This window comes from Rutidosis leptorrhynchoides, chromosome 9 (assembly GCF_046630445.1).
Source record: "Rutidosis leptorrhynchoides isolate AG116_Rl617_1_P2 chromosome 9, CSIRO_AGI_Rlap_v1, whole genome shotgun sequence".
NCBI classification, from domain to species: domain Eukaryota; kingdom Viridiplantae; phylum Streptophyta; class Magnoliopsida; order Asterales; family Asteraceae; genus Rutidosis; species Rutidosis leptorrhynchoides.
Window position 1 is genome coordinate 141,699,587 of NC_092341.1, and position 23,376 is coordinate 141,722,962.

Sequence of the window (23,376 nt, forward strand, 5' to 3'; positions counted from 1 at the left end):
TAGTTTTGACTGTAAACCAAATGAGTTTAACTCATTAAATCCATGATTACATCTGAAGAAAATATATATGTAAGTATATTTTCACAAAGATTGTAATTAAAAATTCTTTCGTACAAACTATTATTGGTGAAAATATTTTAACGGGTAGGTAATACCTGAGGAATATTTAGATTTCACATTAATAAGTTACACTGTACATTCTTCGAATCTGATTCAACAGTCATTTACTATCCTACTTACATCCACAGATATATGTTTCCGTTCACCGCAGAATAACCATTTTCATTCAATTTCATATTTGAATTTTGACCTATCAGAATTCAACAAGTGGCATAATGAAGAAAACATTGGACAAAATAAAATTTGTTAGAAACAAACTAATTAACTATGAGAAATTTTGTTAAGAATCCACGCTAACAAAATCCTAGCTAACTATTCCTAGCTAACTGTTCCTAATTCCCTATTACATTCTAATTATCGCAATTTAAATTCTCGCAATTTTATTTATTGTCATTTAATTTATGTTATTTATTTTACGCACTTTAAATCGGGACACGTATACAAGGTTTTGACATATCATATCGACGTTATATATATATATATATGTATATATATATATGTATATATATGTATATATATATATGTATATATATATATATATATATATTATTTGGAATAACCATAGACACTCTATATGCTGTAATGATCGAGTTCGCTATACAGGGTTGAGGTTGATTCTCAAATAATATATATACTTTGAGTTGTGACCGAGTCTGAGACATGTATATAACGGGTCACGACATGTATTAATTAATTTCGAATATAATATATTAAACTATATATGAATTGTTGAATTACTAATTGTGGACTGCTAACTGTGGACTAATAATATTGGACAATTAAAATGAATTAAAATATTGATTATAACATATGAAACTAAACTTTTCTTCAAGTTTTCCACTTGATTTCATCTTCAACCTCATTTGTATCTTGATGATTACAAACTGCGTTCAAACCTTTCATGATTCTTGAAAACATCTCAATCGAGAAGATGAACCAACCGCACTTCCTCTACGGAAGGAAAGATTTATGCATGTAGTTATGCACCTGAAAACACTCGGAACCTGAGTAAACATTTAACACGTATCTATGCTAGCTCCTTTGGTGTTGTTATTACCGGAAATAACTTTGCAGTCCCTTTTCAAATTAGCCAATTTTGTCACAGCTCCAACAAGACAAATTCGACTTTTCAATCGGACTAGCCTTATAATAACCTTGATACATACGTTGTCTTTTCGCCTTCGTTATCGGGGAACCCTTTATATCCCGTCACATTAGCAATAAACTTACCAACAACTTCAATGATCTTTGACTTTCCGAAAAATCATTATATTTATGGAAACCCTATCATATACTCATCCGCATCTTATAATGAGAATTGCCATACCAATTACCAAGAACTAGCAATCAGTATTTTAAAATCTCACAGCATGTCTACATCAACAGTTATATGTATACATATAACCTTTATCTCTTAGAATTATGACCTTCCATTCTGAATTTCTGAAAAGCGCTTTAGCCTATGAATTAGTTCTCTGAGTTCTGAAAAAGCTGATGAAGCAGCAAAAACTGAAGACTGTTTAAACAGTAAAAAGTTTGATAATAAAGAGCGACATACTGAAAAAGCTCAAAAGTTTTGATACTGAAAAATGGATTGAGCAAACTATGAAGGAGACTAAGGACAAATGCAAGGACCAAACCCTGTATTTAAGGAATCCTGATGTTTCTCTTTCTGATGAAATATTTAGTGAATACCTTACTCCTTAATTGCTCTAAATCATTGTGAATGAATTCCTTCATCACACTTTGATTATAAAATTCTAAGATATCATCGTATCTTTCATTATAAATATCCTCGATAATTCTAAAGATATCTTCATAAATATTCTTGTCCGACATTACTTACCTTTCCGCGTTATCTGTATTATATCATAAAAGAAACTGTTACAGTTTCTAAAATTCTGAAAGATTCAAGTTTGAATTATGAATGTTTTGAAGTGGTGTTGGAAATTGATGCATGAGTTAGTATAATATAATGAAACTTGATCAACGTGATTATATTACAGTAAGTCATGCTGAGTTTCTAATGGAACGTGATGATTTACAGACCCTACCATCATCATGTGTCATGTTACACGACTCTTACAAACATATCAAGAACATATTTTTCTGATAGTTCTAACTTTCCTTATGAATTCTGGTAACTTAACCAATCAAGATCGTGCTATTTCAATTTCTTTCTTAGAACATTAACTATGTTCATTTCGAAATTCATATCTACGAATTTTGGACCATTATTCGCTTAACTTAAAGTCGGGAGAGAAGGAATAAAAGGTATGAGCTGTGAAAATAAAGGAAATGAAGAGGGTGGATTTATAGTGAAAGATTTATAGTGAAATATCCGACAGAGCAATCAAAACAGATTATCGCATTTAACCAAAGAGGATTCTAATTTTCTTAATTTCGAAAGAATCAAATCTTATTTAGATTTCGAAGATTTTCTTCTAAATCCCATGAATTCCGGAAATCAACCGTGACTAAGTCAAGAGTTAAGATGAATCCTTATTTCATTCATTTCACTCTTTTGTGATAGCTCCACTCGTACGTTTCGAGTAATCGAATTGTTTCATTCATATTACTCAAGGATGATAAAACTCTATTTATCAACTCATATTCGTCATGAAAACATACTTACTGTCAACCATGACGATCTCTTTCAAATTTCTGGGACGAAATTTCTTTAACGGGTAGGTACTGTGACGACCCGAAAATTTTTGACCAAATTTAAACTTAATCTTTATATGGTTTCGACACGATAAGCAAAGTCTGTAATGTTGAATCTCAAAATTATGAACTATTTTTATACAAGCATTTAACTTCGACCATTTCCGATGATTCACGAACTATTACTTATAAATAAATGAACACACACACACACACACACACACATATATATATATATATATATATATATATATATATATATAATACTTTGAAATATAGTTTGATATAAAATATGATTTAAATTATAAAATGATATAAGAGATAATAAAATTTATTAATAAGAATAAATATATATATATATATATATATATATATATATATATATATATATATATATATATATATATATATATATATATACATAAAATGTATACTAAATATATATTTTGTGATTTCAAATTTATTTAGTAAACGATAGAAGCACTCGTTTATCATTTGATGTTTATTTAAATAAGTTAAGTTCAAACTTAGGTGATTTTAAAATAAACAGTGATACGAAAATGAGTGATATAAATTTTAGGCTTATTAAAAATGTATTTGGGAGTTATTTGTTGAATTTAAAACTTTTGATATTTTACTTGGGATTGGGAGTGAATAATTAATGTAATTTTTATTTAATAGTTAATGCTCGAATTTTATACCATAATGACCAAAATAAATAAACATAGTTAATTTAAAAAAATGGGATTTTTCTGAATACTTTTATCCGCCACTGATTTCGCACGATACACAGTCCGTGAAAACTGTCGGTAGAAAAGAACAAGAAGGAGGCTGCTTATTGATTCATTATTGAATCATGCACATTCATTAACCTTTATATTACTTTATTTATTATTATTATTATTATTATTATTATTATATATTTATAATATATTTATATATATATATATGTAGAGATAGATGGAGTCCTGGACACCAACCATCCACTCTTCCTCTTCTCTTGCTCCGGTCATCTCACAGACGCCGCTCAATCACCGGACCACCACCATCTCTGGCAACCCACTAATGCCATCATGAACCATCCACCACTTCAACCTTAACCCCATATGATATCTCTTTTTCTAATGTGTTTTGTTTCCATTGTCACGCCAAACTATCGAACACCAAGGACCACTCTAAACCGCCTACTATACTTTCTATTTTCTACATATGATTCAACCATCATCGAACCTTAACCGAAACCCAAACACCACTTATGCAAAATTGCTCCTGTGTCAATCATAAACCCACCACCTTTGAGAACCACCATAGGCTTTATAGTTATTGCAAACCATTTACGAATTCAAGTTGTTTAGATACTGTTTTGATCAAACCCAGATCACACGTAAATTAACATCAAACAATCATGGTGTTCTCGTTTATCCAAAACTACCCACGAACCATCATAAATCTCCTTCGTTATTTATTTTTACTTGTCACTTAAACCTCTAAACCACCATCACCTAATCACCACCACCGTGAGAAACTGCTCTTGCTATAGCGGTTTCTGTTTCAAACTATCGTAAAACACTTCAACGATCATCACATCATCACCATTGAAACACCTACTGTTACTACAGTTTATATTTTTTCTTTTAATCACCACCGGAGTATCACCGAAAACTACTACAACCCCATCACTCTTTCTACATCTCTCTTTTCTATTCTTTTCGCTCGATGAATCCAAACGCCATCAACAATCTGCTGCATATGATGATAACGCGATTATGTTGATAAAGATGATAAATAATTAACGAAAGTGATGATGATGGGTACGGGTATGAGAATGATGATGGATAGTTTGATGATGATATCATGATGATAAGGAATGCTGCAATTTGTATTTTATTTTTATTCTTTTCGTTTTCCCTTTGCTACTGCAGCAGCAAACCAACCTGATTAAAACCCTTGGACCCAACTTAAATCAGAAACGGACTACTGGAATGACTCTTTAAAACTGTTGGGTTTTGTAAATCGTTTGGGCCGTATTATCAATTGGGCCGCGACCAGTTTTGGATTTCTAATTGGGCTGCTTTGGCATACTAAACCCACAGAGAAAGATTAAAAAGAATTAAAATGGGATATTAAAATAGAAAAAAATAAAAATAGAGGGACGGTTAGGAGAATTTTCGTGTGAGCGGGAGGTCACAGGTTCAAGCTTTGGCGGGGGTATTTTTTTGAGGATTTTACTCTTAAGGTAGTATTACTTATTTGTTATTATTATTATTGTTATTATTATTATTATTATTATTATTATTATTATTATTATTATTATTATTATTATTATTATTATTATTATTATTAATTAAGTTAGTTTTAATATTAAATTGATTGATCTTAGAAATTGAAAGTATTAATCTAGATTGTAATAAATTGATTAGATTACAAAAATAATGTAAACTCTGTTATATAAAATAAAAATAATGAAAGATTGTAGCTACTCTTACAAAGTTTATAACATATAAGGATAAGTATAAGAATACATATAATTATTATTACTATTATTATTATTACTACTATTATTAACATAAGTATTATTATTAAGGATTTTTAGTAGTAAGAATTATTATCAAAATTAGTATTTTTACTATAAAAATAGTACAAATTTATATTTTGTTATTATTACTATCTTTATTAAATTTTTATATATTTTATTATTATCATTTTTATTATCAATATTAACATTATTAGTATTATCATTATTATTGTTATTATACGTATCATTAATTTTGTGTCATTATTATCAATAATATTCTTATAATTAACATTATAACAAATAAACACTAATTATATAAAAAATATATTTAAATACATATAACATAATTATATTAATATTTTTATAATAAATACTAATTATTTACCTAAAGTAAATAAAGTAAATATGTCTAACTGAATTATTAATAAAACCTATAAATTATTAAATATAATAATTAGATCACTAAGAATAATATATAAACTTGTTCGATTACAAGTACATGTTTTAATATATATAATTGATATAGGTTCGTGAATCCGAGGCCAACCCTGCATTGTTTAGTATCGTCGTATGAATATTTTTACTACAAAATATCGTATTGTGAGTTTCATTTGCTCCCTTTTTAAATGCTTTTACTCTTTACATTTTTAGGACTGAGAATACATGCGCTGTTTTTATAACTATTTCCTAAATGCTTTTGAGATATATTTTTGAACTGAGAATACATGAACTGTTTTTATAAATGATTGACGGAATAGACACAAATATTCAAAACTACATTCTATGATAGAATTATTTGGATTCAGAGGTTCGATTTAGTAGTTAACGGAGAGATGATTTTGCATTGCGTACGCATTAGCTCCCGTTTTAACTACCATCGACGGGATAATTTTGCATTGCACGCACGCACTAGCCCCCGATGTATTGTATTATATTATAGTCGACTTTGTAGTTGGTAACGGAGGGATGATTTTGCATTGCGTACGCATTAGTCCCCGTTTCAGCTACCCCCGGGAGATGATTTTGCATTGCGTACGCATTAGCTCCCGTTGTGTAAATTATATTGTATTAACTACCACGGTGAGATGATTTTGTCATTGCACTACGCATTAGCTACCGTTGGTGAGTTGTTTTAAAAGGTTCTGGTGTTCTTCATATGAATGATTTTATAGCAGGAGTAGACCTGCACAGATTGTTTTCAAAATATGAGTATCTTGTGGTCTATTATACTATCGGAAATGATTATTTATGATAAACTAATGAACTCACCAACCTTTTGGTTGACACTTTAAAGCATGTTTATTCTCGGGTATTAAAGAAATCTTCCGCTGTGCATTTGCTCATATTAGAGATATTACTTGGAGTCATTCATGATATATTTCAAAAGACGTTGCATTCGAGTCGTTGAGTTCATAAAGATTATTACTAAGTCAATTATAGTTGGATATATTATGAAATGGTATGCATGCCGTCAACTGTCAATGTAATGAAAGTTTGTCTTTTAAAAACAAATGCAATGTTTGTAAAATGTATCATATAGAGGTCAAGTACCTCGCGATGTAACCAAATGTAATGTATTCGTCCAGATGGATTAGTATGGGTCGTTATAAAAAGTCTTCAACATATCCTCGATCAGAAGGAGTTGAATATGAGGCAGCATAGATGGGTTGAGAAGTTGAATGATTATGATAGTGAACTCCTTTATCATCCGGGAAGGGCCAATGTTGTGGCTGATGCTTTAAGTTGAAAAGAGAGAGTTGAACCTCGTAGGTTTCGAGCCTTGAATATGACTGTTCGAACAAACCTCGCATGGCAGATTCTTGTGGCACAACAAGAAGCCTTGTAGCAGGAGAATTTCATAACGGGAAGGTTAGAGGCTTGAGTAAACAGTTTGAGGTATGAACCGATGGTACTCGGTATTTTGTGGGACGTCTTTGGGTTCCGAAATTTGGTGATTTGCGATAACTTGTATTAGATGAAGCTCATAAGTCTAGGTACTCTATTCATCCTGGTTCAAGAAAGATGTATCATAATCTTAAGGAACTATACTGGTGGCCTAACTTGAAAGCTGATGTGGCTACTTATGTGGCTAAGTGTTTGACCTGTGCTAAGGTTAAAGCTGAACATCAGAAATCGTCTGGACTTTCGGTACAAACTGAGATTCCCGTGTGGAAGTGGGAAGGCATTACAATGGACTTTAAAGTCAGCTCATTTCTTGTCGATTAAAGAAACTGATTCGATGGGGAAGCTCACCCGTTTATATTTGAAGAAAATTGTTTCGAGGCATGGTGTTCCTGTATCTATTATTTTAGACTGAGACAGTCGATTTACATCGAGGTTTTGGCAATCCTTACAGGAATATTTGGAAACAAAAATGAATATGAGCACTGCTTATCATCCGCAGTCAAGTGGTCAGAGCGAAAGGACCATTCAAACTTTAGAAGACATGTTACGAGCGTGCGTTATTGATTTTAATAATGGTTGGGATAGATAATTGCCGTTGGCTGAATTTTCTTATAATAACAGCTACCATGCAAGTATTAAAGCCGCACCGTTTGAAGCTCTGTATGATAGAAAGTTTAGGTCTCCTATCTTTTGGAATGAGGTTGAGGATGCTCAACTCACAGGCCCATAAATTATTCATGAGACTACTGAGAAGATCGTACATATTAGAGAAAGGTTGAGAACCTCCAGAAGTCGGCAAAAGAGTTATGCTGATAAGGGAAGGAAAGATATAGAATTTCAAGTTGGTGACCGTGATTTGTTAAAGGTATCACTTTAGAAGGGTGTGGAACGATTTGGTAAGAGAGGAAAGTTGAATCCTCGTTTTGTTGGACCGTTTGAGATTACCAAGAAAGTTGGACCCGTGGCTTATCGTTTGAAATTTCCACAAGAACTCAGTGCTGTTCATGACATTTTTCGTCTATCGAATTTGAAGAAGTGTCTGGCCGAGGCCAATGAAACCATTCCTCTTGATGAACTTCATGTTGATAAACAACTCCATTTTATTGAGGAACCTGTTGAGATTATGGATCGAGAGGTTAAGACACTCAAGCAGAATAAAATTCCTATCGTCCGAGTTACATGGGACACCAGACGCGGACCCGAGTTCACTTAGGAATGTGAAGATCAGATGAGGCAGAAGTACCCGCATTTATTCTTAGATGTCGTGTCAACCCCTGCACTTGCTTAAATTTCGGGACGAAATATCCGTAACGGGAAGGTACTGTAACGACCTTACTTTTTCCGTTATCTTTTACCATTTATTATTTAACGTCCGTTAATTTTTATTCACGCCACCTCATTTCTATGACCTATATTATTATTTTAGTAATAATATATTAATTATTATGTGTTATATGAATATTTGTATTCGTATTTTAAAACATGCGTTTCTACGTGTAGTGGATTTCTATCGCGCGAATCTTTTCGATTTTCAAACCAACGGTCAAACTTTTGGGATTTTTAAATCCAAATTATTTTAAATATGATGTTTTTATATCATATGATTATATATTATGTTTATATATTTTATTTGTCGCGTGTGCATTATTCCTCCGAAAATTCAATCGCGTTTTGGCGTTTCGGATTCCGTTCGAGCTTTCAGGCCACAAGTAAACTCATTATACATCAAAGTGGGCCATGTGGGCCCACACTTGTGCATGTTTCGGCCGAGACCCCATCGGGAGGGGGGTAATTTGGCAAAACTTGGAACTTGTTTATCCCTTGATCAAAACTAGTTCACTACTCCTTCATTTAACCTAATTACATTTTATTTTTCACCTCTACCTCTCCTTTTCTCTCACTTTGACATTCACCATCATCAACCATCATCATCATCTTCTTCAACAATTTTATATTGGAGATTTAGGGCTTTCATCATATCCGGATTCACCATTTCAAGATCTACGCAACTATACTCTTGATTGTTTGATTGGGGTATATTCATGAACCCTAATTTTTCATTTCTCTTTCGTTTTTACTGATTTTGATTATATGTTGATGCTATAGTACTTGTATGTTGTTGTGTTGTTGATTTGATGCTTAGAAATGCTCGATTTCATATGTTTTCGGTTTGATCAAAAACGGACAGCAGTTATTTGTTTAAAATCGGTATACTTAACAGATTCTTTTGATTAAATAAAGTTTATAGATGAGTTCCTCTCATCAATACAATGATTTTAGGCTTTGGATTCATGTTGTTTTGAGTTACGAATCAAAAGTTATGCCCGATTTAGGGTTTTGATGGAATTAAGATATAAAAACGACTTGATCAGTTTTGGTCTGACTTTGTGACCATTTTTGGAGTCTCTAGAGTATACTAGTATGTTAGTATTGATGATTGGATGAACATTCATGTTCGGGTCATCGAAATCCGAGCCACGGATCACCCGGTATGACTAAAACAAGTTTTTGAACGGATTAAAGCTCCAAGTTGATATATGGCTGATGGTCACGACTTGGTGGCTATTTTTGGGGTGTTCTTTAGTGCCCTAATGTTTCGGGTGGTTTGGTTCGGCAGAGATATATATAAGACTCGCCAAAAACCGATATCCGGGCCTCAAGTTATGACCCGATGAACTTTTAATTAAAACTTATGGTTATAAAACTTAACTTATGATATAAATAATGATTTTCATTATTATTAAATTACTTATGATATAAAAGTAATTATTTTAATTTAAGACTTACGATATACATATTTATTATATCATTTATTAATTACATTCTGATTAATGGAACTTTTAATTAAACATATGATTAATAATAATTTTATTATTAATGAAAAATACTTATGGTAAGTATTAAAATTATGATATGAGATTATTATAATAAGGCTTATAAGAAGGATTAATTAATTATTTAATTATTATAAGGCTTAGTTATTATTTAATTATAATTTAATTATTAAATACTTATGATTTAATGATTATAATTAGAAACTTATGATATGATTAATAATTCATTATTAATTAATAATACTTATGATATGATTAAAATTTATTATTAATTAATAATACTTATATTATGATTAATATTTAATTATTTAATTAAATACTTATGTTATATTAATTATATCATTTAAACTTATGTTAACTTTAATAATTCAATTAAATTTAATTAAATTTATGATATGACATGATTATACATATATGACTTTAAATGACATTATAACTTATATTATTAATATAACTTATACTTTAAAATTCAATGTTGACCATGTTTGACCAAGGTTGACTTTTGAGTTGACTTTCGGCTGACTTTGATTTTTAGTTGACTTTTGTTGACATTTTAATTAAGAAAACTTTCCTAACTTATAAAATTTCCAAAAATAGCAACTTTCTAAATATGGAAACTTTCTAAAAATAGAAACTTTCTTAAAATAGAAACTTTCCTAAAATAGAAACTTTCCAAAAATGGAAATCTACTAAAAATAGAAACTTTCTAAAAATAGAAAGTACGTGTCCTTACGCTGTCCTGATCAAACCGAAGCATGCTGAGTGTTGTTCTATGTCTATTTACACCAAGTACTATAGCTATCATACTAAGACTTGGCCTAAGTTAGTTATTTATATCGACCTGCTTTATTTATAGGTCGGCGTTGTGATCATTCTTGATCACTTTACTTTCTGCGGTTCACGTTCTGTGATATTACTTCATTTTCATTAAGGTGAGTTATAGTCCCATTTTTCTATTTTATATCTTTCGGGATGAGAATACATGCATTTTATTTTTCATATTGGACACAAGTAGAAGTTGGTTTAAGTTATTCATTGTGAGTTGAAAGAAAATATTCCCTAGTCTGGTAACTGTAATCACTGGATAAAAGTGGTGTCTAGAATAAACCGGTTGGACTTGGTTGTTGGATTTTCCGAACAGTCGCCAAGTTATTGGGACCAAAAGGATCCTACCTCTCCATACAAGGTGACTAGTCTTGGATACTAAGTTGTGTACAAACCCATCTTAATTACTAAATTATCTAGATAAGCTCCGTTTCAAATTCGACCGCTCAAGGAACAACCCTAGGTCATATTTGCCCTTGCTAACCCATATGAAGGAATAATAGATTTAGGCCCAGCAATATATAAATTAAATAATCAACTTCTTCTGTTGATATCCTGAATTGACGTTTTGCGATCTAAGGATACCACATAAATAAACCGTCCGATTCGGGCATATCAGGAGAGAGTTAAATTTTTTGGCGCCGCTGCCGGGGAGCGGTAGTATGATTTGGAGCCTGTTTAGGTTAGTTTATTTTTAAGAGACCCTTCTGACTGAGACTAGCTTTGTCAGAAGTTACTAGTTTACCGTAGTTAGGTTAGATAATATTAGCTTAATTTAGATTAATTAAAAAGTTTAAAATGGACTTCCTTATTAGTGAACCTTTAGGATAGTTTAACCTACTTAGACCAGTAAGAATTCTTCCGACACATCCTTTCTTCTATCCGATATCATACATTGTACCCATTCGACGAGATCCACACTTATATGCCGATAGTTCGACGATGGACGCACGCATCACTCTCGCTGACATCACCAAACCCTCGTTAGAAGGACAAGGAGGACCGATGCTCTATCCGGAGGTTGGAGTGTCTTTTGTGCTTAAGCATAGTATCATACAACTCATTCACAACCATTGCCAGTTCCACGGCTTACCAATTGACGATCCTAACTCTCACTTAGATAGATTCCTCTCCCTATCCAACTCATATAAGCAAAACGGGGTTGAACAAGATATAGTTCATCTGTATCTGTTCCCCTATTCCTTAACTCTTTATGCAAAAACCTGGTTCGAGGGGTTAGAACCCAACTCCATTACCTCATGGGAGGAAATGGCAACAACTTTCTTAATCAAGTACTTTCTCCTATAAAAACAAATCAAACTTAGGAATGACATCGTAAACTTTCAATAATCATACGATGAATCACTCTACATTGCATGGGAGAGATTTAAACATTTGCTTCGAAGATGCCCGAACCATCGTCTTGAGAGCTCTGTTCAAATTTTAACCTTCTACAACGGACTGAATCAGAACAACCAGTCTACTCTTGATGCTGTTTCACAAGGTAACTTCATGAAATTCACTGCTGACGAGGCCTGAAGATTGATCGAGGAGATGACTATGCACCATCACGATTGGAACACGGAAGAGCACATTTCATCAGCAACACCGCTTTCCGTCCCCGATCCTATCGAAAATAAAACCATCAAATTTCTCTCATACCAAATAGAAAACCTCACCAAAGAAGTCGGAGAGCTAAAGAAATTTCTGCAACATGTGTCTCAAGTGCAATTATGCCAGAATTGTACTGACTCACATCCTACCAAGGTATACAAGGCTGAATGTGATGACTCTGTTGCCTACACCGATAACCTAGCTCATCTACACAACCCACCCACTAAAACCAATACCCCACCAGAGAAAAGTCCAGATGATGTCCTACTACTAATCACTTGAGTAGTCTTGAAAATCAAATAAGCCAGCTAAATCAACGTCTCGATTCTCTTGGTTGTCATAAAATAGACTCAAAGGTGGCACATAGCCAACCTTCAGTTTCTTCTAAGGAGAAGAAACTAACTAATACCCATTCGGTAGTAGTCATTGAGTCATCACCTAAACCCGATGGGAAAACACCCATCCCATTCTCAGCCCGTCTTAAGCAAATACATAACAAGATGAAATCTTTCAAGCTTGACGGTAAATTTTTAGACACTGTGTCTAAAAATCCTCATAGTAAGAAGTATTTTAGGAAACTCCTATCAACTAAGGATAAGGTACCCGAAGTACCCAATGTCCCGCTGAACGCGGAGTGTTCAGCCATGATCTTAAATACTCTTCCTGAAAAACTAGGGGACACCGAATGATTTACCCTTACTTGTTCTATATACTAATCTGGTACTATCTATTCTCTCGCTGACCTTGGTGCCAGCATCAATCTCATGCCCTACTCACTGTTCCAGAAACTCAAAATTGGAAACCTTAACCCTACCAAAATGAGCATCCAGCTAGCTGACCAATCTACTAGATATCCTAAGGGAATAGCTGAGAATGTCATGGTTAAGGTCGATAAATTCCTTTTTTCGACCGACTTTGTGGTTATGGACTATAAAGAAGACATGAAAACCCCTATCCTCTTAGGAATGCCTTTCATGAATACAACCAAAGCAATCATTGACGTTTATTCACGGACTATCACCCTGAGAACCCGTGGAGAAGAGGTCACTTTCAAGATCGACGAGTCTGTATGTCCTTCTGATGGGAGCGGCGAAGTAAATACCATATCCACTAGGAAAGTCACATCTTATTCCGAGAATGAAGAGAAGAAGATAGAAGTAGAAGACAAGAAGAATAACCACGCCAGACCAACCCAATCTTCACTCCCACCTTATTTTGACCTTTTAATGACTAGAGGGGACTTCGTTCTAGAAGAAATCTCTGAACCAATTATACTTGAATCTCCCGACCTGAGTAACAAGGAGGTGGATGAAGAAATTGAAATGGAGAGCCCGAAGAAGAAGAAAGAGATGGAGGGTTCTAGCATCAAAGTAGTTGTTAATGTTGCTACCACATTGGAGACATCAATGGACATCGTCCCACCTCCATGCCTAGAGTACAACATTACGACCAACCAAAAGTCACTAAAGACGAGTTTTACGTTAGGGCTACCCTATAAACCATCACTCAAATACATAATGACATACACACCATGGAGTGATGAGGACTGATGTGCGTAGAGGTGTATACGAAATAGTTATTATTTTTACTACGAAATACGACGAAATATGATACAAGTTTTAATTAATTTATTTACAAATGGAATATACCTAAACTCTGCTACAACACTATAGGCAGTGTACCTAATCATAGAGTAGTATAGTTTTTAGTAAGTCTGGTTCGTTCCACAGGGAGACGGCTTATTTTACACTATATTTTAAACAACTATATTTGTACAAAATATAAATATATATATATATATATATATATATATATATATATATATATATATATATATATATATATATATATATATATATATATATATATATATATATATATATATTACAATTATTATTATTATAAAAGGGGGTTTTACCATTTAATGGCCGGTTTGTCGATTTTATATTTTAAGTCACAATTAAAACCTAATGTAAAATATTAAAAATAAATATAACTTAATTTAAAGCGCAAAGTAAATGACGATAAATAAAATTGCGATAATTAAAAGTACGATATTAAAAGTGCAATAAATAAAATGACAGTAAATAAAAGTGCGATGAGATATAAAATAAAGGAATTATGCTTATTTAAACTTCTGTAATCATGATGTTCGACGTGTTGATTTTAGTTTATTACCATGGGTTAATTGTCCTCTGTCCTGGATTATTCGATATGTCCATCTGGTTTTTGTCCATAACAGTCCATCAGTCATAAATATAAAGTGCGAGTGTCCTCGTCAAATTATCCTTATATCCGAAGTCAAATATTCCAACTAATTGGGGACTTAAACTATAATTACACCAATTTTCCTTGTATATAATTCACCCCTGTTTTAATAAGTCCATTGACTATTAATCCATTCTCATGTCCGGTTAAAAGAATGATTATTAGTACTTATAAATATCCCGCCCATCGTGTCCGATCGAGTGTATATGGTTATTTATAGGTACGTCCAATTGTAAATCTTTATATTAAATTAACGAACTATCATTCAATTAAACAAATATAAAGTCCATTAATAGCCCATAGTCTAATTTCCACAAGTGTTGTTCTTTTGTCCAAACCCCAATTATGGTACAAAGCCCAATTACCCCGTCTTTAATATTTTAGCCAAACATCATGATTACTTCGGCTTAAATAAACATAATAATAACTTAGCTACGAGACATTAATTTAAAAAGGCTGAACATAACTTACAATGAGTATTTATCGCGTAGCTTTACACAGACAGAACTTCGACTTTAAAACCAGTAAAATAACCTTTTACATTACTCAAACTAATCTAATATAAAACTAAACTAATATATATATATATATATATATATATATATATATATATATATATATATATATATATATATTACAGAGGGAGTATTATTATTATATTTTTATTATGGCCGAATTCATTGGTATTTATAGATGTGGCCAGAATTTTCAGCCCATGCGATTGCATGGAAAAATGGCTTCCAGGCCATGTGATCGCATGGCCACCTGGATCCAGCCCACATGCCTTGTTTTCTAGCTTGTCAACATTATTTAATATAATATATAAATAATTTATATAATTATTTAAATATTATATTATATTCTTGTGCATAGTTGACTTGTAATTTTTGGTCCGTTGAGTCGGGCGTTGATAGTTGGCTCAGGTCCCGGTTTTGGATTTTCGAACGTCCTTTCGTACTATTTAATATCTTGTACTTTGCGTTTTGAAATTTGTAATTTGCACAAAAAATTATTTTCCTTAACTCCCAAAATCCGCGCAAGTCTTTAACTCACTTTTAGTGGCACTTTTGAGTGCACTATGGCTTTAGTGGCACTTTTCAGGCTTTAGTGGCACTTTTTCTTCAATTCTTTAATCTTCGTACTTTGTCTTCACATTTATTTATTTAAATGATTACAAGTTAAAAATAGAATAATTACAAGTAAAAACTTTACATATTGGGATGATATTGTGACTAAATATATGTTCTTTTGGAGCACTATCAAATATCCCCACACTTGAGCGTTGCTTGTCCTCAAGCAATACAGAACTAGAAATTAAATCTCATGAATCACTTCTTTATTCTTCACACTTTATACATTAGTGATTTTGATACGGCGGTATACACAATGATAGTAACAATGTGGTTTACAGTCCCACATGACTATAAAAATTTAGATCCTTAAGGAAATTGGATCTTTATGAAAACATTTGATCTTTTGAAAATTCATTCTAGCTTTTACCCTAGATAAGTTTTCTGGAATAACCCTTCACCGGTGTTTGCAAAAAGTTTTTGTGGGTTTGGTGGGTTTCAGATTTGAAAATTTTAGCTCAAAACTTATGGTTTTGTGTCACCCACTTGCTAACCTTGTATTAGGAAAGCAACACGTCAAGTATACTTGCTCCGTATATTACCTTTCGGTAAACTACCATCCGGTTGTAAAGGAAAACATTGAACAAGCAACTGTTAAGGTGATGTCTAATGACATGCAGATGTTCATGGTCTACAACGTGTCGGATGCAATTACTATCCTTTGTAGGAGCAATAGTAAAGATCACCCTATAATTTTTTGATCTGGCACAAGGTCCTGTCTTCGACCATGCTATGCAACCACCGTTCTTACGGTTGACACCCAATTTGGTTCAGGTGACCTAATGAATTCCAGGTGAATTCCTAGGATTTTACGTTCAATGGTAATGAACGCATTGAAAATAGGTTTTCAGAAAACAAATCGGTTTTAATTTGATCAAAATATTTTCTCGTTCAAGCTCGAGTTTAGATTTCATCGAATTCCATTAGTTTGTAATTCTCAATCTTTAAAGTCAATCTCAAGAATTGAGTAATATCAGGCTTAAATGCTGATTTTTTAATCTTTAAGGAGATTATCCTCTCTGGGGGTCTGATTCATTAGTCTTATCAAACTAATTTGCATGGCGCCCTCCCCATTTTACGAGACTGATCCTCTCATGGTTAGGATAAGTCTGACCACATGGCGACCCTGTTTGATGCTGAGGTCCGTGGATTTCCTGCTGATTTTAGAGATGACTTTTCTAGATTTTTCGTCAACCTACAGCTGGTCTGGACGACAACTTCTTGACCTAAATCAAGAAACGCGTGTCTTTTTTCAGAAAACTTTACTTCCTTTTAATGATGGAATTGATTCATCGTGTAGATCCTTCTTTCTTTCAAATATATTACAGCAAAATCGGGTAAAACTGATTAAAATAGTCTAAAACAAAAGTACCTGTAATAATCTTGTACAAACATATGTGATATGTGTTTTAAATAACTTGGTAAATTCTTCTCACACTTAGCTTTTATTTATTTTTTTCTTTGCCTTTTTATTCTCCTCTATTCCATTTTAAATGAATTCTAACGTTTTGGGTTGTTTCTACATTTACGTTCTCTCCGAGGTAACAATAATTTCGGTATTAACACCTTGTTTTATCGTTCATAAATATGTATAAACATGATTTTGAATTCATTTAGTTGAAAAATTTCAAATTTTCACAAAATTTGGCAATTAAACTAAGTGTAAACCCGAGAGAATTTATAACCCTTCCCCACACTTGAGATCATGCAATGCCCTCATTTGCATGAAATCAGACTATAATTATAAATTCATGAGGGTGATAAGTGTAGAAAAGTGATTAAAAATACCCAGTTTGTAATTACAAAGCTCGTCGAATGATAGATGGCGCGCCTCATCATTCATTCCTTCTTGTTTTATCACACATGTTTTTCTTCAAAAACGGTTGCTTTCCTGAACTGTTTGCTAATATTTGAAAATGCGTCTTTTACCCTAACTTATTATGCATGTTTATTAACGAGTTATGCACTAACTCGAACCCCGAATTTAATGTTAAGTGAGGTTAGACTTCCCCATACTTAGCTGACGACATGTGAAGTCAGTAGAATAAGTTCCACGAATTAAGATAGTGAGCCAGTTATTTACATCTCGGGTGGTATAAAATATATCAATGGGTTTAAAGTTTAGACCCACCCGATCGTCACTACTTAATTCTTTTTTAAGTGTAACTTTTAGTAAATGGATATGTCTCTTTTCTGGTTCTTGGTCAAATGGATCAATATACACCGACATACATATTTCTATAGGGTGGACAATTCCTAACATTTCCTTCCGTTTATTCTCGGGATCAAAGTTTTCACCTCTATTACCCAACTGGGTGAAATTCGAGGTGTCATTATCTATTACAGCTCATAGTTCATCTTAGGTAGATGACTCGTCTATTGAGAATATTGGGTTGGAAGGTTGTGTAATGGTGAATTTCAGGATCGAAGCAAATTCTTCTTCATTAATGGTACTTATTGGTCCCACCATTTTGGTCTCGGGGGTAAAATTTTCAACGTTATCTTTTTCCCAAGAGTACCAATTTGTCACCCTTACTTCTTCTTCTTCATCCATTGATGGATCGATAATTTCGTCGGTAGAGGCTAATGTGTCGATATGTTGTGAAATTGGTAAAGCTGAATAAAAAGTATCATCGGGATAATTGGTGATTTCGGAGCTCTCGAATTCATCAAAATTCGATGATATGAGATTTTCTTACACAATACTCCTCAGATCAATAGGTGTGTAATCTGATAGAGTTTCAACTTGCCGATTTACAAACTCTCTCATTTGTTCATTTTGAGCATCGAGTTCTTCGAGTTTGATTTTCATATTGTCTAAAAGATTTTCAGACACATAATTTTTCTCGTCTTCTGGTTGTTGAGTTTGGAAATATTCTTGGGAATAATCCCAATTTGAATTGTATTTTTCATAATCGTTCCATTCAGGTTCCGTGGGTGCGTAATTTTCCATAGGATCATAATAAAAACATTCCCATGTAGAGTGATAATCTCCACAGATTTCACAACCAGTTATTGTTTCATCATTCGTGATCCAAGATTGACCGAATAAATTTTCATCAACACTCGTTTGAGAGTATGGATTTAATTGATTTCGCATGTCAGAAAGAGTTTCCAACATATTCTCAAAATTTTCCATAATACACTTTTTACCAAATTTTAGCTACAATGTAGTGCATTTACTAATTATCCTATTAGTTATAAAACTAAAAATTATATAAGTTATCAAATTAATAGACTTTTCTGCTTTTGCTCACGTTTCGAATAGCCAATAGATGCAGCAGGTAGCCAGGACCCTTTAAATCGGAAGCCCACAACTCGCCACTAACAAATCCAACTATTACTACGAACCAGAAAATTTTGGATGTCTATCAATTTAACCTCTTAAAATAATTTTTTCGTTTTGAAATTTTAGAGAAGAAATAGAAAATTCTATGTCCTAAAAACTAGAGCGTCGAGAAATAAGAAAGAAAAAGAGCGCGTCGAAAAACGTCGAAAAATAAAAGGTCAAAAAATAAGCGTCGAAAAATAAAAGTCTAAAAACTAAATATTAAAAGTTACGTCTAAAGGTATTATAGCTTAAAGGAATTCTATATCCAAAACGGCAATAACTTAATTAGTACAAAAATTTATAAACTGCGTCGCAAAATTCTAAAGCGCCTAAATTCTAAATCTAAAGAAAAAGCACTTAAAGGATTTTATGGCAAAGCCTAAGAATCTAGAAGTATAAAAATAACTATGACAAAACTATAACTACAAAACTAATATTACGAACGACAAATATAAAATAAACGATAAAAATACAAATTATAATTAAAATGATAAAAATACAAATTTTATAAAAATATTATTTTTATATTATTATTATATAAAAATATTAATCTATATATTTAATAATAAATAAATAAACTTAAAATTACAAATTATAATTTAAAACTAAAATTATAAACTAATTAAAATCCTAATTAATAATAATTATAAATTAAAAACCCTAATTGCATTTATGGCGTACCAGGTCAGACATGTCAGACCACCCTATGCGATCGCATGGCGTACCAGGTCAGACGTGTCAGACCACCCCATGCGATCGCATGGGATTTAGGCTGATGGGTCATGCGACCGCATAGCCTATCAGTCCAGTTTTTTTTTATATTGTTTTTCTAAAAATTATAAATAAATATATTTATATAAATATATATTAAAAATACAGCGTTTCGCCGCTTCCCCGGCAGCGGCGCCAAAAACTTGATGTGCGTAGAGGTGTATACGAAATAGTTATTATTTTTACTACGAAATACGACGAAATATGATACAAGTTTTAATTAATTTATTTACAAATGGGATATACCTAAACTCTGCTACAACACTATAGGCAGTGTACCTAATCGTAGAGTAGTATAGTTTTTAGTAAGTCTGGTTCGTAGAGTAGTATAGTTTAAATGAACGATTATTAGTACTTATAAATATCCCGCCCATCGTGTCCGATCGATTGTATATGGTTATTTATAGGTACATCCAATTATAAATCTTTATATTAAATTAACGAACTATTATTCAATTAAACAAATATAAAGTCCATTAATAGCCCATAGTCTAATTTCCACAACTGTCGTTCTTTTGTCCAAACCCCAATTATGGTACAAAGTCCAATTACCCCGTCTTTAATATTTTAGCCCAACATCATGATTACTTCGGCTTAAATAAGCATAATAATAACTTAGCTACGAGACATTAATTTAAAAAGTTGAACATAACTTACAATGAGTATTTATCGCGTAGCTTTACACAGATAGAACTTCGACTTTAAAACCCGTAAAATAACCTTTTACATTGCTCAAACTAATCTAATATAAAACTAAACTAATATATTATATATATATATATATATATATATATATATATATATATATATATATATATATATATATATATATATATATATATATATATATATATATATATATATATATATGTATATATATATATATATTACAGAGGGAGTATTATTATTATATTTTTATTCTGGCCGAATTCGTTGGTATTTATAGATGTGGCCAGAATTTTCAGCCCATGCGATCGCATGGAAAAATGGCTTCCAGGCCATGCGATCGCATGGCTACCTGGATCCAGCCCACATGCCTTATTTTCTAGCTTATCGACGTTATTTAATATAATATATAAATAATTTATCTAATTATTTAAATATTATATTATATTCTTGTGCATAGTTGACTTGTAATTTTTGGTCCGTTGAGTCGGGCGTTGATAATTGGCTCAGGTCCCGGTTCCGGATTTTCGAATGTCCTTTCGTACTATTTAATATCTTTTACTTTGCGTTTTGCAATTTATAATTTGCACAAAAAATTATTTTCCTTAACTTCCAAAATCCGCGCAAGTCTTTAACTCACTTTTAATGGCACTTTTGAGTGCACTATGGCTTTAGTGGCACTTTTCAGGCTTTAGTGGCACTTTTTCTTCAATTCTTTAATCTTCGTGCTTTGTCTTCACATTTATTTATTTAAACGATTACAACTTAAAAATAGAATAATTACAAGTAAAAACTTTACATATTGGGATGATATTGCGACTAAATATATGTTAGTTTGGAGCACTATCAAGGACCCATTTGACCAACCCGCACAAATCAAGAAGGTGGAAGAAATTGATAGCTTTGTTACACCTTAAGTTAAACAAAGTATTCACTTCAAAACACCTTCTCCTTTCATTGGACATACCTTATTCTATGTCCGCTTCAATCTCATCGGTATGTTCCAATATTACCTCCCGTGTCTACTGATGGATGCAAGGGAGCCGCCTAGATTTCCTGAGAAATAAAGCTAGAGTCAGGCTCGTGACTCAAACAAAAACAAGCGCTTCTCGGAAGGCAACCCGTGTGTTTATTTTTTTTATATCTTTAATAATAATTAAATTAGGATAATTAGGTTAATTGAATAAATGAGAAAGTGAAACTTAAAATAAAATTTTCAACGTTTCTTAGGAGAAATTCACTTTTCCTACTTGTCTTGAGCTTAAGTGAATTATTTCAAAAGTCTTCAAATTAAAGGCAGTAAACACTCTGAGTGTGGGATTAAGCTTTTTAGTCATACAATGATTTTTTGAATTTTCAAAAACCTAATTTTGAAACCCCCAAGTTTTCAAAAAAACTTTTTCATCAAAATGCAAATCAGTGAGTCTATGGCCTAAAGCTTAATCACCTGTCCAGGATTAATGTTTTCTATCTTTACAAGTAATCGACAGTTATTGATGCCTCTGGTGGAGACTCTTTAAATAATGATGAAACGACAAGGAAACCTGTTGATTATTTCATTGCCAGTTATTGGTGGATGGTGTATGGAGGATGAGAATGCCCTAATGACCTCGCGTATACTTCAAGAAGACCAATTCGGATCCAGCGGAAGATGGTTCTGACTCAGTCTACCCTCAGATCCTCAGCTCACAGCCGCACCCAAGGGGAGTAATTCATTTCTTTCTCTTCTTTTATTTATTTTGCTTAGTTATATCCTTAAACTATACCATATCCTAAGCTTATCACTAAGTGTGGAATTCCGACCCAATATTGAGCTTAGATACATTTTCCGACATGTTCAAATTCTAAATGTGGGATTTTATCTCCCTAAAATCTAAGAATGAACATTAGGGACAATGTTCCTCTAAGTGTGGGATAGCGGTGTAGTACACAGTAAATAGCTACGGGATGCTCGGAAAATGTTCTGAACTTAAAATTTTACTAAGATTTTCGAGTATACCTACTATTTAGATTCTTTGTTCTCAACGTGAATTTTTCAAAAATTTTGACTAAATGATACTTTCTGAAAAAGTACTTTCGAAAATCAAGCGTGTTTGTTCTAAAATTAAGACAAATGAGGACATAAATCTTCTTAAGGATGAACCGATTTTCTAAAAGAGCATTGCATGACTAGGCATTATCGGCCCAATATAATTGTTGTGAGGCACCCCAAAAATGGCCCAATAAGCATTCATTTTTAATGCTTCACTATCTTTTCCGTTGAGACTGCCGATGTTATTATTAAGAGTTAGAACTTGATCTTGACATACATTTTGAGGCCAATGGTTAGTAAGCGCCATACGTGGTGTAGGTGCGATACTCCTTCCAAAATCATTCTGAATAGAGAAGACAAAAACCATCCGTTTCTGTTTCCACTCCACGCATTTAAACCGTCCAACTCATCTCAAAGAGTTGATGAATCAGAATATACTCACCCCTAAATTCACTATCAAATACGTTTCCCCTTCCACCCTCTTTCCTTTCTCATTTCCAAAATCTAGAAATTCAAAGAGATAGATCGACCAAGTTTACTTCAAACACTTGTCGAAAAATTCCGAAATCCCAGACTGTTTTTGATAGGTCAAAAAGACATATTTCTGGTGAAATACCTTTCTCTCTGGGCACAAGAAGAAATAGACAAAGTTATGAAGATGGGATATTAAAAAAAAAAAAAGATGAGCAAAGTCTCCAAAA